The following is a 15,432-nucleotide window of genomic DNA, read 5'->3' as shown; positions in this document are numbered from 1 at the left end:
GGGGGGTACTGCTGGGCCAGCCCTGCAGGGCCAGGACCACCACCTCTGCTGGCCTCTTGCCGCAGCCAGGCGCCTTCACCCCGCGCCCCTCGGGAACTGCCCACTGCCCTCCCGCCGCCTGGCCCTGGCTGCTTGGCAGCAGCAGCACCCTAGCAGGGCTCAGTCTCACCTCTGCAGGGGCTGAGGGCAGGTCTCAGCAAGGATCACAGGGGATACTCTGGTCAGGTGCCTGTGTTATATAATAGGGTAGCAAACTCCTGAGTGCCAGATCTAGGGGGTGAACTCAGAACTGTTCTCCTGTGAGTCATAGGCCCCATACTGCCAGCAGCTCATGGGAAATCTTTAGGTCTAGTAGTAGGTTTTATTCTTTCTGCCCCCGTGAAATTCCCTGTGGACACAGCATGCAGCATAGTGGCAGAGGTGACAATAGATTTTCTAATACAATGCACAGGGAAATCTGTCCCAGGGGAACGAGGAAAAGCTACCTAGTAGGACTGGATCTTTGTCCAGCCATCTGATATATTTCTGTGGCCTCCATCACCATGGGATTTGAGCACTTCACAGTCTTTAGTGTACTGATCCTCACAACACCCTGTGAGGCAGAGCTATCATCCCCACATTTTAAATGGGGGACAGAGAGACTAAGGTTGAAGAACACACAGGAACTCTGTGGGAACTGAACTTATGTCTCCTTGGCCAGTATTCCAGCCCCTGGACCATCCTTCCTGAGGCTGCCTTTACAAGTGGTCGCCTGGGACTGAAAGCTGCATATTGGAGGTGTGCAGCCTAGGGCAAGTTCTTGCTATCTGTTATGAATAGCAGGGAACATGCCAGCTTAGTAAAGCACCCTCTATATTTATGGATCGGGATACATGGTAGTGCCTGCCCAAGAGAAGCTGAAAGATCCAACCCTACACCACCACCAAGAGGAGCTCAGCTAACAGTAGCTTTTCCTTGGACTGTGTATATTACACTCAGCCTTCTTACCTCAAGCTCAGCAACAGTTTTCCCCTTGGGCAGCTCGCACGCTCAAGATGGCCTGTACCTGGGAAAAATCTAGGAAGACAAGAAAAATACTCATGGTAAAATAGTCCCCCTTTTATGCAGACAAGAAGGCATGGTGTGTGTCCCATGGACAGATTTGGGGCCTGCTCCAGCAAACACTTTGCTATCTGGAGTAGCCCTGTCGCAGCCTGTGGAGTAACCCAAGGAAGGATTCAGTCCAAGGGCTGAATTTTATACAGAGCAATGGCTTCTGTAATAGCTCACTGCCAGTAGTCTTGATCTTGGCTGTCTCCTGTCCCCATCTTTGTCTTCCCCTGCTCTGGCGTGCACTGTCTGCTTGCACGCATCCCCCGTCTCACAGCAATGAAAATGCCCAGCTTCAAACAGCACCTCTTCATGGTTAGACCAGGGCGAGGTGATTGTAGCAGAGAAACGTGACTCTGCCTTCCAAACAAGCAGCCCTAGCCCGCAGCTTCTGAGTGTCCCATGCCAAATGCTGCTGAGGGAGAAGGGTGCCCCCATGGATCAACCCTATCTTGGGATGCACCCCTGAGCTCTGGGGCCCCAGCACTGAGATTCCAGATGGAAATCAGCCCTAAGAGAGGACCCATTTAACCCGAATGGCTCTTACAGTTGTTGGGATTCTTCCTTCTCCGGGATTGCTCAGGGAACGTCCCTGGATCTTTCCCCAAAGAAAAGCCTTCACTGCCCCAGCTTCCTCTGACAACCTGACCTGTCTCCAGCACAGACAGAAATAATGTCCCCAGCAATGAGAAACTACAAAAATTCTCCTCCTCACCAGCTGCCCCTTTAAACTCTTGCTTCGGGATGGGGAGGGGGGGAAGGCACATGCTCGATGTAAGTGATAGTGCTCGACCCTATGATCCCATCTGTCGGGATGGTCGTGCTGGCTCCCGGCACATGCAGGGTGGTTAGCGCTGGGGGCAGAAGGAGGGGATTGCATTAACAACATCTGTCCTGCACAATAACACAGTTTGGCAGCAGCAGGAGTGCAGGGTTCTGTTTCAGTACAAGGCCCTATTGAAACCCAAACAGGCAGCTGTGAGTTAAAAATACAGCCAACCCCCCGCAGCAACTGCTGCCCTGTCACCCACACCCCGCTCCTCATTGTCTGCAGCTTCCCCTGGGGAGAGTAATACATCCAAATAACAGAAGTACTTGTGCTTCAGCCTAGGAAAAAGTGGGCATAGGGAGTGGGGGGACATAGCCACTGGCATTCAGGGCTGCTCCATAACTCTGAGGAGGAATGGAGGACTCAGCAGTAGAAGTAATCTTTAGGGGGGTTAGGAGCAAGTTGACCACAGCCCATAAGAGGCACTATAATCTAGTGTCATTGGGGACTCCAGGGGCTATGAGGCTGGCCCTCCGAGGGTGCAGTAACTATAGTTTCTAAGGGCACCTGGCAGCTGTTTGCAAGCTCTGCTGTAACCTAAGGGTGTCCTGCATGAAGACTCTGGGACCATTAGCCAATGCTACTTACTTTATTTTGGTTCCCGCTGGCTGTCCGATAGGGGAGATATTTATACTTTGGAGGAAAAGAGGCCTTGCTCGGTGCTCTCCCATTCTCCCTCTGTTATACCCCTACCCCTCAAAAAATCCAACCTTTCATTCTGGCCCAAGAGAGCTACAGCCCAACAGCACTGGCCAGATCGGGTCCTTTTTAAGCATTTCAAGGTGCTCAGTCTCTATGCAGCCATCAACCAGGGGAGTGAAGGACCAAGCTGAAGATGAGAACCTGTGTTCCAAATTTAGTTCCCCCTGCAGACCTGCCCATTCATGCAAAATGTGCCACAGGATCTGGGGTCCTGAGCAATTTCCATCCACTTGGATGCTAGCGATGGGTATTGGTGCCATGTAGATCATAGTGTGGAATGCTACTTTTGGATATGGATGCCACTTACATTCTAGTATCAGGTAGGAACACTATTACACTCATGCAAATTGCTATGTGGAAACATGAGGATTTTTCTTTCTTGCTGTCTCCAAAACATGAATAATCATTGAGAATCATTTAAGAATATCTTACTAGATGCCCCAAAAGCCACAATATAATGCATATACATCAGAAGTTCGAAATTGTATAAAATTGATAAGGGAAGCCAAGGGATACGAGGAAAACTCTATGGCCAGCAGACTTAAGGGCAACAGGAAGAAGTTTTAAAACTATATTAGGAACAAAAAGAAGCCTGGCAATGGTATTGGTCCATTGGTAGATGGAAATGGTAAAATTACCAAAATAATGCAGAAAAGGCACAGGTATTCAATAAATATTTCTGTTGTATGATTGGGGAAAAACAGGTGATGCAGTCTCATCATATGGTGATAACACTCTTTCCATTCTGCTTGTATCTCTGGAGGATGTTAAACAGAAGCTATTAAAGTTACACATTTTTAAATCAGCTGGATAACTTGCATCCAAGATTTTCAAAGAACTGACTGAGGAGCTTGCTGGACTGTTAATGTTGATCTTCAATAAGTCTTGGAGCACTGGGGAAGACTGGAAGAAAGCTAATGCTGTGCCAATTTTTGAAAAGAGTACACAGGATGACCTGAGTAATTATAGAGTTGTCAGCCTTACCTTGACCCCAAGCAAGATAATGGAGTGGCTGATATGGGACTCTATTAATAACGACCTTGAGGAGATAATGTAATTAAAGCAAATCAACATGAGTTTATGGAAAATAGAGCTGGTCAAACTAAGCTGATATCTTTTTTTGCTGAGATTAAAAGTTTGGTTGATAAAAGTAATAGTGCTCACATAATAGACGTAGACTTCTGTAAAGTGTTTGACTTGGTGCCGCGTGGCATGTTGATTAAAAAACTATCATGATATAAAATTAGCATGGCACATTAAAAATTAGCAGGTCATCAAATGTAACTGTAAACAGGGAATTGTCATCAAGCAGTCTGTTTCCAGTCGAGTCCTGCAGGGATCAGTTCTTGGCCCTATGCTTTTTAACATCTTGATCGATAACCTGGAAGAAAACATAAAATCATTGATAAAGTTTACAGATGACACAAAAATTAGGGCAGAGGTAATTAGTGCAGGGGCCAGGTCACTGATACAGAGTAATCAAGATCACTTGATAAACTGAGCGCAAGCAAACAATATGCATTTTAATATGGTTAAATGTAAATGTATACATCTGGGAAGAAAGAATGTAGGACATTCTTACAGGATGGAGGATTCTATGCTCCAGCCAGTGACTCTGAAAAAGACTGGGGGATCATGGTGGATAATAAGCTAAACAAGAGCGCCCAATGTGATGCTGTGGCCAAAGAGCTAATGCGATCCTGGGATGCAGAAACAGGAATCTTGACTAGGTGTAGAAAGGTTATTTTACCTCTGCATTTGGCACTTGTGCAATTGCTGCTGGAATACTGCATCCAGTTCTCATGCCTACAATTCAAGAAGGATGTTGATAAATTGGAGAGGGTTCAGAGAAGAGTCATGAGAATGATGAAAGGATTATAAAACAGGCCTTACAGTGATAGACTCCACATGCTTAATCTATTTAGTTTAGCAAAGAGAAGGTTAAGGAGTGACTCAGTCACAATCTGTAAGCATCTACATGTGGAATAAATCGTTAATAATGGGGTCTTCAATCTAGCAGAGAAGAAAGATATACCATGATCCAATGGCTGGATGCTGAAGCTAGACAAATTCAGACTGGAAAAAAGATGTAAATTTTTGACACTGAGAGTAATTAGCCACTGGAACAATGTACCAAAGGTCATGGTGGATTCTCCATCACTGGCAATTTTTAAATCAAGATTGGATGTTTCTCTTAAAGATCAGCTCTGGAATTATTTTGGGGGTAGTTCTACATGCTATACAGGAAGTCAGGCCAGATGATCACAATGGTGTCTTCTGGCCTTGGAATCATAGATGCTGGAACTAGGTGTGCTGCTGCACCCCCTGGCTTCCAGCATATCCAAGGTTTGCAGTTTGGTTCAGTGGCTCTCAGCACTCCCACTATAAGAATTGCTTCAGCACCCCTGCTTGGAATCTATGCATTTAATGGTCAGGTTCTAACTAAACACCCATATAGGGACTGAGGAGGAGCTCTGAGAAGTCCTAGCCCCACAACGCTGAGCTTTCATACCGACACATACATACAGATTTGCTGATGAGAACAATAAGGCAGGGGCTATAGAGCCTGGTGAAAAGAGCCCTGTGTCTCAGTGGCATTCTCTCTGGCACTGAGATCCCCCAATTCTAGCCCCTAACTAGCACCTGTTCATTCCCACTCTTCACATTTACCAGAATCCCACCTTCCATTGCCCCACTTGGTTCTTCCTGTCCAAGATGCAGATCAAGCTGCCTCATACTCTTTCATATACCCCGTTCCAATTGCCTACCCTGCTAACTGGCACAGTCTGCTCATTCCCCTTTGAAGAGGTGACTGCTGAGGTTCAGGTCACTTCCCCTCCCCTGGGGGATTGTTTCTTTCAGGTGACTTGCTTGATCCCTTTGAGAACTGTGCAAACTTCAAATCTCCCTGCAGAATCATCTCCTCTCCAGGCAGAATCCCAAACCGCTGTCCCTCAACCTTTCCTCCAAACCCTTCAGGCCAGCATCAGCTTTGGTGCCCTCCTCTGTCCCTTCTCCCAGCACTCATTTCTCTGTCCCTCTGCCCTTTGTGCCTAGGATCTCATTTGCCTTCATTCCCGCAGCTGAGCCCTGCCAGCTACCCATTTCCTCATGAGGGACAGCCCCATTTAGCCGAGAGTGCCGAGATTGCCTCCCCCTCCCAGACAACCCCTGCTCCCCACACTTGCCCCCACTGAAAGAATGCCCTGGCTCCAGCTGTCTCTCTGTCTTGAGTCACACAGTGCCTGCCCAGGTGCCCAGGGTGGGGCTAATGTACTCAAAGCCTGGGAATGCACTGTGCTAGGCATTGGACTGGGAAGTCATGAAGCGGTGGGAATGGGCAGTGTAGAGATTGGAGCTTGTCAGCTCATTTCAAAATGCTGCAGGGGCCCAGAGGTGCTGAGACGAAAGCACGCCTCGCCTTTCTTTCCAGCCCCGTCCTGAGGCGGCCCATCCCTTGCCCAGACGATCCCAGCTGAAAGCCACTGCAGTGAGCTCAGCTGCCATGACCTTTCCCAGCCTTGCAGCTTTCTCACGGGGAGCTAGAGATGAACATTGGGATGAGGGGGCTGGCCCAGCCCCAGCACGGAGACATTCTGCTCCTAAAGCAGAAACAGTCAGTCAACAGCTCTGTCATAGGCATGAGAGCTGCAAGGGTCAGTAGTGACGTAACCCTCCTGGAACTTGCCTACTAGACGTTCCTGGGCCTGCCAGGCTTCCTGTGTCCTAGGCCCGGAATTAACTCGCTTGCTCTCTCTCTCACACACACAGAGTGCACGCGCTGACATACAAAGGCACACAGCTGCCCCCCTGACATGCCATGTTGTACACCCCTAATGCCAGTATTTGCCCACCACCACCCCTCCTCCCCACTGGTGTCAGCAGGGTTGCATGAGTGTAGTGGGAGCAACCTTCAGCCCAGAAGATGCAGCAAATGAAGTCATTTAGGGTTTATACTCTCTCAGCTGGGAGCTTTTGACCTTGTATGGGAGAGGCAGTGGTTACAGCACTTGACTTGGAATCAGGACTCGTGGGTTCTATTACTGACTTGCAGTGCTGACCTTGGACAAGTCATCGCCCCCTCTGTGCCTCAGTTTCCCCATCAGCACAATGTGCGTAAGAATATTCCCCTATCGCACAGAGGACTTTTGCAGCTTCATCGATTAGCGTCAGACCAGTGTGGACTGGCTTACAGAAGGCGCAAAAGCAAGGTGTTGCGTGGATGGAAGCAGCTAGAAAGCCTGCAGCTCCCTCTGCCAAAGCACACTGCAAGCCCTGCCTGAGCGGGAGTGAACTAACACCCTGCATGGCTGTGCTGAGGGTTTCCACGTCATGATGGGAGAATGAGAGACTCCAGCCAAGAACAAAAATATTTCAGTACATTCCTAGTTGTATTGTGTATGCAGGTTACCCAACCTATAGAGATACACACAGAGCGGGGAGAGGCCCTGTGGAACAAAGGGTCTTTTGCAAATACAATTTGTAGAAATCTGTTTATTGTCAGGCTATGAGTGTCAAGCCCAAAAGGTAACAAGGGCAAGGATTAGCAGAAATAACTTGCTTGTACCTTGCTTCAGTGGAAGGCCCAGGTTGCTCAGAGACCCCTGTGAAAGGAGCTTGCCAAATACCAGAGATCAGATGAAGTGGGGCAGGGTTTGTTTGCCAAGCTGCTGGGACTAGTAATAATGCTAATAATGCTTTGCCTGATTATAACTGCTTTGCTCCAAGGATCTGGAGCAGTTAAACATTTGCCAAACCACCCTCTGAGCGCCCTTCCCCTATCAGGGAGGTCAGGCTCATTAACCTCATTTTACAAGGGGGCAAACAGCGAGGAAGGGCATTGCTCAAGGTCACACAGTGAGCCACTGACAGAGCTGGGAACAGACCACAACTCCCTTGCCTCCTAGTCGCCTACTTTTCCTCAGCTATGCTGGGAATGAAGTCTTGACTCCCAGCCTCCTGCTCTAACCCTTAGACTACACCCCCGCCCTAGTGGGCCTGTCATTTGACTCCGTACATCTATACTGCTCCCTCATCTCTTCCCCATGTCCAAACAGTTGCACTGCTTGATGACATCTCCCCTTCCTCACCTCTGGAGAATAGGGCCGTGCAGCCTAAAGAATGACCCCTTCCCTGTGCACAGACCAAAAAGCACAGGCTGCCCCAGGTTGTCCCTGCTTGGGGAGGGTTTGGCACTGCCTTAGGTATTGTGAGTGCCTCCTACTGGGATGTGCTCTGCTCACTGCTACTCCATAGAGCTACTCCTGCCCAGGGTTACATTGGCCCTACCTATGCTGGGGTGAGGAGTGCAGGGGGCCATAGGCTGCTCGAAAGGCTGGGATCCTTACCAGAGAGAGACAATGCTCTTTCTGCACCAGCCCCTGTCTGTATTTCTTCCCCCTCCTTCTTTAGGACCAGGGGCTTTGGCATGAAAAAAGGCTGGAGTTTCACCAGCTGCCCCTGCAGTTAATTCCCCTCTTGAGCTCAGGATCCTCCATGGATCCCAGCACAGTTGTCCCCACTGCAGCCAGTCTGGGTGTCATGTGTGGAGGATTATGAGTAGCAGGAATGTAGGTGTCAGGTGTCCCCCATCTCCCTACACATGCACTTTGGGGTGTATTTATGACCTGGGGGTCTTGTTGTTTCTCAGGGTTTGGCATGGCTGGTGTCCATACCTTTCATATTCAGAGTGGTAAATTCACCCAAGTGCATACAAATGTGATGATGAAGGGAACATGAGCTAGAGAATGGAGCAGAGGAGCAGGAATCAGGACTCCAGGGTTCGTGTTCTGGTAGAGGAGTGGTATCTACTGTTTAGAGCAGAGGGGACATAGGTTAGCCTTGTCCTGGGTTCCGTTCCCAGCTCTGTCACTGACTCACTGTGTGACCTTGAGCAAGTCACTGACCTCTCTGTGCCTCAGTTTCCCCATCTGTATCATAGGGAAAACAACACATCCCTGCCTCCAGGAGAGTGGGAGGCAGAATTCATTCATGTTTTCAAAGTGCCTTGAGGGCCTCAGATAGAAGATGCTAGGCAGGGCCGGCTTCAGCATTTTTGGCGCCCCAAGCAGCGGAAAAAAAAGGCCGTGATTGGTGACACTTCGGCAGCAGCTCTAACCCACTGCTTCCGCTCTTCAGTGGCAATACGGCAGTGATTCCTTCTGTCCAGGAGGGACTGAGGGACCCACCGCCGAATTGCCGCCAAAGAGCCGGAGGTGCTGCCCCTTTCTGTTGGCCGCCCCAAGCACCTGCTTGCTGCACTGGTCCCTGGAGCCAGCCCTGGTGCTAGGACAGGGCAGGGAGGGCCCTGCTGTGAATCTGCAGTGCTCCAGTGAGAGATGGAAGTCTGAGCATCTCACTCCATATAACGGCACATGCTGTGGCTGATCTGATGGGAATACTTGTGCAGTGACACATTGAGAGGTCTAGAGAGAATGTCCCTTTGTCCATCAGAGCAGATGGCTGTCCCCAGAGCAATGTTCCCATTCCTATCCCTGCTGCTGGGAGCAGCTTCCTTTGGGCGTGAGGGTGGCTGGGGCAGGACAGATGTAACCCCAACCACAGGAAAGAATCCCAAATTTCAAGAGAACTGGACTGCGCACGGCCCAACCCCTCTTCCTGCCGGGTAAGGGTGAGGTCATAGCCCACAAGCCATGTGCAGAAACAGCAGGCCCAAGGGACAGAGCCTGCCAGCATCTCGCTGTCAGTGAGAAATGCTCCCCAGAGAGAAGGTTCCTGGCCTGTGGCCTCTAAGAAGGGACACTTAAAGGGCCAGTGCTGCAGAATTCAGCACATTGGAAGGGAACAGATCATAGCCTGAGCTGCTCTCATTGACTCCAGATACCAGACTGCCACTAACCCCCAAAGGAACCTCTCCAGTTGGGAGTGGACATAGCAGGCTAGACTCATGCAAGTAGAGTGAGTACAATCTGTACAGACAAAGCAGGAGCTGGGCTCAGGGATCAGGCAAGGAAGGTGGGGAGGAGGCTGGCTAGTCCAAAACATTGATCTTTGCCCTGATACCATTGCCTTTGCAAAAACAGTAGTGATAGACGCAGAAAGCAGAAGGGAGATGCCATTAGTGGAGGGAACAACAAAGCAACAAGATGAATGATCTGCATCAGGCCCTGATAGGAGGCACTTCAGGAGATTAGACACAAAGCAGATGGCAGGTGGTATCACTGACCATACAGAGCTGGGGGAAGCTGGCTTGAGGTGGGGAAGGAAGGCCAAGGTAGCATGCATACAGGGCCGACTTTATGAACTGTGGGGCCCAATTTGAATACCTGGCGGCGGTCTGGGGCTTCAGCAGCACTTCGGCGGCACTTTGGCGGTGGGGGATCCACTCCGGGTCTTCCGCGGCACCAAAGGACCCCCTGCCGCCGAAATGCCTCCAAAGACCTGGGGAGGATTACCGCCCCCCCCGCCAAAATGCCACCAAAGACCCGGACCCCTCCGTGGGTGCTGGGTGAGTAAAAAAATTTTTAAAAATTAAAAAGGCACCTAAGGTGCGGGGCCCTCTTAGGCATGGGCCCCGATTCCTGGGCATCGGGGGAATTGGCCTAAAGCCAGCCCTGCGTGCATACAGGGGAGTGAGAACCTGCTGGCTCTTCAGTGGCTCCAGCCCTTGCCTGTCAGAAATCATGTAGCAAGATTCTATACAGCTCTGCTCCCTGCACATGGGCAGACGAGATGCTGGGAGCGTGGCAAGTGGGGAATTGGGGGATTGTGGCATAGGGTGAGCAAGGACCAGCTCCAGTGTTCAGTTCCTGTGGGCAGTTGATTGGCCTGAGCAGAGTTCTTCTTGATGTGGAAGAGGGAGACATCCAGCGGGATGAATCCCCACCAGCAAGCCCAACCTCCACTGGAGACTGGCACAGGGCTTGCTCAGTTCCATGCTGCCAGTCCCCTAGCAGGGAAGCTTGGCAAGGTTCCCCATACTGTCTCAGGGGTTCTGTGTCCTGGCTCCTGGGAGCAGAGGGAGGCTTCTCTTTGGGATCCAAGCCTTTCTTGAGAGCTGATAGGGGGAATTCTCCTGGGCAGCAGCTGCTGGCAGACCTTAGCAGTGCTGTGCTGGGGTGGAGGGGGGAGGCGGGGCAGTGACAACTGAGTCCACAGACCCCTGAGCAGGAAGAATGTGGGATAGTCATTCTCAGGGAGGGGGTTTTCTCACTATAGTTTGGATAATGGAGTGTGTCAGGAGGCTTGGAGGGAGCCAGGCCCCACACGGTCCCCCAGCTTTGCTGGTACCGAGATGGCAGTTGTTTGGTGTGGGCAGGGTCTGACAGCTGCCCACCATCCTGCGTGCCAGATGTGGTCACCAAAGCAGAGCTCTTCTCTCCATCCCTACAGCCTGCAGCCTTCTCTGCTGCCTCTCAGAAACCCTGCCTCCCATCCGTCCCTAGTGCTGCAGCCAGACTCCTCCTGCCATCTGGACCACATCCCTCCCTCCAGACATCCCCCCCAAAATGCTGTACTCAAACTCTCCCAGCAGCCAGCCCCTCCACACAGGGGGCCTGGGCCCATTGCTGCCCCCTAGCCTACAGAACACAAGCAGTGCCGCTCCGAGTGGTGCGAGGGATGTGGCAGGCCCCCCGGGAGCTGCTGGTGTTTCCCGAGGGACTGGGGGGAGTGGGGGCAGGGCTGCTCTTGTATTTTCATTTAGCTGCCGTCCCAGTGATGGTTCTATCCCGATGTGATGAACCCATCCCCTGACACAGGCTGGTGAGGCTCTGGGAAAGGGAGGGAAGTGGAGAGGGGACCAGAAGGCTCAGGGGGTTGGGACAGCAAGCCTTTCCTATATAGCGCACCAGGCCCAACGCCCCCCCAAGCTGGTAGCACATGATGGATATTTGGTGACCAGGAATCCCCATGACAAAACCCACCATTATTGTCATTTATCGGCAGCCTCTGCAAAGAGACCAAGAACCAGCTGGACCATAGACACTGAACCCCCATCTTCCCCTCCAGGGCAGGGCTGAGGCACATTTGCAGAGTGGCAATGAAGCTTGTCCTGCTGCTGCCTAGGCTGTGCCTGCTCTGGGTATACAGACGCTCCCAGGCTCCAGTCTGTCATCCCCCCGCCCCCTAAGCAGTTCTCCCCAGCCTGACTGTCGTGAGATGATTGCCAGAAGCAGCGGCTGAGCTCTGAGAAGCAGCAGCCAGCATCCAGGGTGCTTTCCCCCCGCATCCAACAAAGGTCCCTTTGTGCCAGCGGGCTTGGAATTCCTGCAGCCGTGGGCCTGGGAGGAGAGTGAAACCCACATCTGATGGGGAAAGAGGGCCAGAGAGCCTGCCTGCTATGGGCAGCAGCAGCTGGTAGGGCCAGTTGGGCATGGATTGCGAATTCCCCATGCCTTCCCCTCACTCAGAGGCACCCGATGGGCTGGCGGGGAGGTGGTGGGGGGAAGGAGGGGCAGGATAGACAGGAGCAGCTGGCACTGAAAACAAATGCTAGGGACCTGATGGGGCAGCCAGTCCCTAAGGGCAGGGCAGGGCAGATTCCAAAGCATGGCCTGACCCCAGCCAGCAGTGTAAGCTGCTGGCTCCAAGAAAAAAGACCCTCAGGCAGCTCCTGGCCCAGGGCCCTGCCAGAGGAAGTGGCACAGCGACTGTGCAGGCTTAATGCTCCCAGGCCTGGGAAGGCCTTGGCTGCCAGTGATGGGCCCAAAGCTGAGCTAGGCTCGGGGCCAAGCTGGGCCCAGGGAGGGAGTCACTCAAGGAAAGTCACTGATAGCCCCCACAGGGGACACAGAGGCAAGGGGGCTGGGAAGTGGGGACCATAGGAGGGAATGGCTAAGAAACAGCCCCCTCCCCAGAGGAATCCTGACCTTAGAGAGGAGTGCCCCTTCACCATCTGACCCCATTGCAGTCTGTTGGTGCATGAAGGGTAGATGGTGAATCCCAGCCCATGGGCGCACCCCCTGCAACCTAGGGGAATCCTGGCCCCTGAGAGCACCCTCCCCGCCCCCTCAGGCCACAGAAGGTAAGCTCCCCTCTTCTGCCATTTCCAACTCATAGCATTGTAGTTCTGGAAGGGATGTCATGAGGTCTTCTACTCCAGTCCCCTGCACTCATGGCAGGACTAAGGATTAGTAATGTCAGTAATTAGTAATTAGGGTTGTCAACTGTCTCATCACACAAATCCAAACACCTTTGCCCCGACCCACCCCTTCCCTGAGGCCTCACCCCTTCTCTGACATCCTGCCCCACTCACTCCATCCTCCCTCCTTCTGTCGCTCGCTCTCCCCCACCCTCCCTGACTTTCACCAAGCTGGGGGATGAGGCCAAGGGGTTCAGAGTGTGGGAGGGGGCTCTGGACTGAGCCTAGGGCAGGGGATTGGGATGCAGGAGGGGGTGTGGGCTGCAGACTCTGAGAGGGAGTTTGGGTGTGGGGGCAGGGTTGGGTGTGGGAGGGGTGAGGTTGGGCTCTGGAGAAGTTGTGTGTCAGAGGGGCTCCAGCTTGGGGTGTGGGAGGGGGTGTGAGGTGCAGGCTCTGGGAGGGAGTTTGGGGGCAGGAGGGGGCTCCCGGCTGGGGCGCAGAAGGGGGTGTGGGGTGCAGGCTCTGGCTGGGAGGCACTTACCTCAGGCGGCTCCCAGTTGGAAGCACAGCGGGGCTAAGGCAGACTCCTTACCTATCCTGGCCCTGCACTACTCCCAGAAGCAGCTGGCACAGCCCTGGGGAGGGGCAGGGGGCTCTGTGTGCTGCCCGCAAGCGCAGCCCCAGCAAGCACTGCGCTTGTAGCTCCCATTGTCCACAGTTCCTGGCTCTCTGCCCACCGAGTGGCTCTGACCTCCACCCACCTTCCTGCAGTGCCACACTGACTGCCCCCCTAATGCTCTCTGCCCACTGACCGCCCCAGGCCACCCCATGGCATCCCCTGCCAGCTACGCAGCTCTCACTGTCCGCTACTCCTGCAGTGCTCCCTTCCTGTTGAGCAGCTCCAGACACCCCTTTGCATTCTGCCCGCTCAGTGGCTCCAATCACCTCCTGCCACACCTCGCTTACTTTGCCTGCTGAGCAGCTCTGACTGCCCAGCTGCCCCACAATGCCCCCTGCTGGCTGATCTCAGAGCAGGCTGGGGACAAGTTGTCTGCCCTACACCTGCACGTGGCAGTCCCCAAGGTGCAAGGGGAGGCAGGAGTGTGAATGCCACATCTAGCTGCCAGCAGTGGCTCTGTGTTAGCAATAGCTAAGGGAGCCCTGTGGATTGAATCCATCAAGGGGTGGCTTACACCCTGGCCCCTGTGCACTGGAATTGCTATAGGGTGGGAGGGGGATGCAGGGCTCAGCTGGGCCTCCCTGTTGCCCCCTTTGGAACATGAGCCTTTGGGGTAGTGTGACATCAGCTGCCCTTCCAGGAGACTGGCTAGCTGCAGCATGGGAAATGATCCACCAGTTGCTGCCCAGAAGGCCTGGTCAATGAGGCAAAGCCTGGGGCACCTGTCAGCCCAATGGCAGAGGGTGCCCCACAGCTGGGCCCTTTGTGTCAGTGATGAGTCCTCACAGCTGGGAGAGCAACAAAAGCCACTTCTGCTTCTGATTTTCTCCTGCTTCTTAGCCAATCACTGTTGCTCAAACCCCAGCCCCCACCAAGGGGGCCCAGCTGAGAGGTCCCTTTGTCTCCACACACCCGCCACACTGTCTCTGTACAGGGCTCAATGAGTTGCACAGGGGGGCTGGAGGGTTCCAGGCCAGTGCTGTCCCTTACACACATGCAGAGGGAGCTCAGCCAGTCAGGTAGCTGCACTGCAGGCAAAGGGAACCTTCCCAGAGGTGCTAAGCTCCAAGCTGTGAGGAAAGCTGGCGGGGGAGGCAGAGAAGTGGGGGATGGAGAAAGCTGTGGAAGGGGCTCTTGCTTCTCAGACTGTGCCTCCTAGCACAGCGCACAAGAGCCCGTGGCTCGCTCAGTGAACAAACCTCACCAAGCTGTGTGCACTAGTCCAGCAAAACTTGAATATTGGGGATGGGAAGCCCAAGGGAAAGCAGCCCCTGCAAGTGCTCTTAGCTCCTCCTTTCCCAAGCGCTAACCTCACCCACACCCAGTGAGGGTTGCTCCAAGGAGGGCTGGCCCAGGACTCCCTCTTTGGGCACTAGCAGCCATTCCCCCAGCAGAAGCCAAGCATGGACTCTGTTTTGAGCAATACAGACTAAGGACCTCCTCCTCACCTCCTTCCTTTGTGCCGATTGTCTGGAAGCTCTTTGCATCCAGCTGTGACCTGCACCATCTCAAAGGAAGCAGCAGCATTCTCTGGCCTCCCACAATCCCTACCCAGGGTCAAGTGCCGTGCCTTGTGTGGTCTCCTTTCCAGGGCCAGAGGCCCAGAGCTGCAGGCCAGTCTCCACACCATACCCTCCCCTGCACATTTAACCCCATCCTGTTTGAGTGTTGCCCTCTGCCCCCACCCCCCGTAAGAACAATGGATGGAAATGCCAAGAGAAGCCGAAGGAACAGCCCCTCGTCACAAAACACATGGGCGCCCTGTGATGTGCCTGGTAGCCCTGGGGTAAATGAGGGCTTTTTCAGGTGGCCAGGCTGTTTGAAGCCAGAGAAGTTGTGCAATGTCTATTTATTGGGGGGCTAGAGCCAACCTTGTCCCATATTAGCCCCCCAGGGATGTCTCTCCCCGGGCTCAGACTTGCATGTGGCAAGCGCTGACTTTTTCTGTGCTGATGAATGCCAGGAATAAACAGTTGTTGTAGCTGTATTGGGCCCAGGATAGGAGCGAGACAAGGTGGGTGAGGTCATAGCTTTTAGTGGAACAACTTCTGGTGCTGAGAGAGACTCACTTGTCTCTTCCACCAACAGACG

The 15,432-nt window shown here is 53.0% G+C and overlaps 1 protein-coding gene across 1 annotated transcript in view; it reads left to right on the top strand.

The window, feature by feature from the left end:
* The window catches only part of NFKBIE (NFKB inhibitor epsilon), a 216,876-nt gene that overhangs the window by 182,123 nt on the left and 19,321 nt on the right, over positions 1 to 15,432 (top strand). The window lies entirely within an intron of this gene.

This window comes from Chelonoidis abingdonii, chromosome 3 (assembly GCF_003597395.2).
Source record: "Chelonoidis abingdonii isolate Lonesome George chromosome 3, CheloAbing_2.0, whole genome shotgun sequence".
NCBI classification, from domain to species: domain Eukaryota; kingdom Metazoa; phylum Chordata; order Testudines; family Testudinidae; genus Chelonoidis; species Chelonoidis abingdonii.
This window is presented reverse-complemented; position numbering and strand designations above follow the sequence as displayed.